The sequence below is a fragment of the Phaseolus vulgaris genome, chromosome 6 (genome assembly GCF_051622355.1).
Source record: "Phaseolus vulgaris cultivar YP4 chromosome 6, ASM5162235v1, whole genome shotgun sequence".
NCBI classification, from domain to species: domain Eukaryota; kingdom Viridiplantae; phylum Streptophyta; class Magnoliopsida; order Fabales; family Fabaceae; genus Phaseolus; species Phaseolus vulgaris.
Window position 1 is genome coordinate 31,162,139 of NC_143503.1, and position 2,745 is coordinate 31,164,883.

The 2,745-nt window shown below is 31.3% G+C and overlaps 1 long non-coding RNA gene across 2 annotated transcripts; it reads left to right on the forward strand.

Moving 5' to 3' along the window:
- On the forward strand, positions 1-2,340 carry LOC137833143 (uncharacterized). 2 transcript variants are annotated; one of them, XR_016521657.1, is made up of 4 exons: positions 1-347; positions 1,278-1,393; positions 1,543-1,635; positions 2,086-2,340. It is a non-coding gene; the product is annotated as an uncharacterized LOC137833143 (long non-coding RNA). The 2 variants fall into 2 exon arrangements; XR_011084686.2 differs by lacking the exon at positions 1,543-1,635.
- The last annotated feature ends 405 nt before the right edge of the window (positions 2,341-2,745 follow it).

A 2,745-nucleotide genomic window follows, 5' to 3' on the forward strand; every position in this document is an offset into this window, starting at 1 on the left:
TTCCCAAAAGTTATTTCCCTCCAAAAAAATTTATTTGGAATCCCACAAAATTTTGTCAAACTTTCATTCTAAAAACCTTTGTAACTCTGAAACCTTTGTAAATTTCAAACCCTTTGATTCCCAAACCCTAAGTATCAGACTCTATCATTCCCAAAACGTTTGAACCATCTCTTTGAACCTCATTGCAAACGGTTTCTTTCTCTGAAACTCATTGCAAATTTTTTTGTTTGAACCCTATCCCTATCATCGAAATTGCGTAATCGTCACCTTCAGAAATGACCACGAATCCTCACCGTCAGCTTTCGCAGGTCGTCACTCATTCCTTCCTTCATAGACGATGTCGAGAGGTAAACTTCGATTTTAGATTTGTTTCTTTGTTCATACACGACGCCGTACATAATGTGTCCGCTACATTTAGTTGGAGACTTGTATTGTGGGTATTAGAGAAGTAGAATGAATCTGCATCAGTTCCATCCTACAATCGTTTTTGCTACCTTGTTTAAAGAGATAAATAGGGTTTTCGTTGTAATAAGGGTATAACAAATCATGGAAAATTTCAATTCCTTGATTACTCTTAATTTTTAATTTTATTCTGCATTTTTCAGTTTTGCATTCTCATGAGATTGTTTACTCTTCCTGTTATTATCGAATGTGGATAAGGTATTGTTCTTCATTATGTTGTGGTTTCAATGTTTTCTTTTTCTGTTTTATTATATAATATTTGTTTAGGTTAATACATGTCATTCTTTGTACGTTTGGTCTTGTTTCAATTGTTTGATTTTGAATAGTTTGCTTTAACATCCTGTTATCGTCATGATTAATCAGCAAAAGAGATGATGAAATTCTTCATCAATTTTAGATGAGTTTCGTATTTACACTTTTTAAAACATTTTCTTGGTTTAGGTGGTGATGCTAGCAAAACTACCATAATGTACAAGCTCCATATTGGAGAAGTTTTATCTACTGTACCTACAATTGTTGGGTTTCATTATAATTTCATAATTTAATTATTGTAGGCAGGTTTCTTGGTATAAGCTAATTAAGCCATTCGATCTTGATACCCAAAAGATGCAAATAGTTACTTGTCAATTATCTACATATTTTTGTTTCTATGTCTATTTAATTTTGTTAGTAATTGAAATGGACAAATATCTATTAGCACTTGTGTGAATTGACTAGAGAAATCTTGTTAACATTTCAGTTTAGTAGAAGAAAAATTAGAAAGAACTGAACTATTGGTATTTTGTTCAAGGCTTATAAATTTTACCTTTTTGCAGGTTTTAATGTGGAGAAGATTCAGCATAAGAATGTTGTTTTCATAGTTTGGGATGTTGCAGGGTCAAAGAAATTAAGGGCACTTTGGAGGCACTATTTCAACAACTGTGATGGTTTGGTAGGAATTAGTTTTCATGGTTTTATACATTTTATCTTAATGAAAATACAACTTTGTGAATTTTGGAACTTGTGGATTTTTCCTTCTACTACAACCATTCATTTATCCAATTGAGCTGAAAAATTATGATACAAGTCTATTGTTGCCAGATTAATAAATATATGCAGATATATATGTTATTGATTGTCTGGTCCGTGAAAGGATAGAGAAAAGCTAAGCACAAATTTCAGTTTTTTTGTCAGGTCTATTTCTTTTCATTGCGTTCTTCACATTCTGCTTTATTTATGCCTTCGTCACATTGAATGCGTGTTTTGGTTGGTGTTATATTTTGGGTTTTATATTTGCTTTTGTTGTGCAACTTCAATTTTATCTTAACTTCATTACTAAGTGGTTTGTGTCTTTCAATCCATGTCAAAGTGTTTCTTTTTATACTTGTCCATGTGGATTATCAGTGTGACCCCTGTATTGAATCTTCATGCGTATGTGCCTAGAATGTTATTTAGTTTCCTATTAAGAGTGAATGGAAACGAACTCTATAGTTCAGTTGCTCTGTATGTTGTTGTTAAAATAAGAAATGTATGCATGCAAATCTACTCTTTCGTATCTTTTCCTTTGATGATGACCTTTATATATTTGTGTATTAGTTTCTGTTCTATATTTAATTTGGTTAATTTTTTTAATATTTCTCATAGGTACTTGTATTCGGGAAGGAAGAGACAGAGACAGTTTTTCCCCTACAATGGATGCGGTGGTAAGGATCTTCAAGCGTGTCTTTGGATTATATGAAATTGATGATGAACTTTTGAACAATTATGTGTTGTAATTTTAAACTTGATTAGGGATTTATGAATTTTTTATGTGTTTTAATTTTCAAATATGTATAAACTTTTGAACAATATTATGTGTGCTTTAATTTTCAATGAAATGAATGGATGATTATAACTTTATACATTATTTTATTTTATTATGAAAATATATTATGTTTAGGTTAATTGTATAAAATAGATTATAAAAAAGTGGTGGCTAAATTTATTTATTCAGAATTAAAATTATGTCAATTAAAAACGTCACTACTTACGTAGATTATGGCACTAGAATTTTCTTCAATGAATGTAAATAGTGTCAGTTATAACCGACACTAATTACATATAAAAACTGTCATTATTTACACTATGTTTAAAGTGGCAGGTGTTGCGGCGGGTAGAGTAAAACCGCCACATTAAACTTTGTGGCGGCCAGTTCTATGGTGGTTTGGGAAACCGCCACAACCGTATATTGTGGCGGTTATAAACGCCAGTTTATACGAAAATAACCGCCACAATATACATTTTTTTTTGTAGTGATACCACATT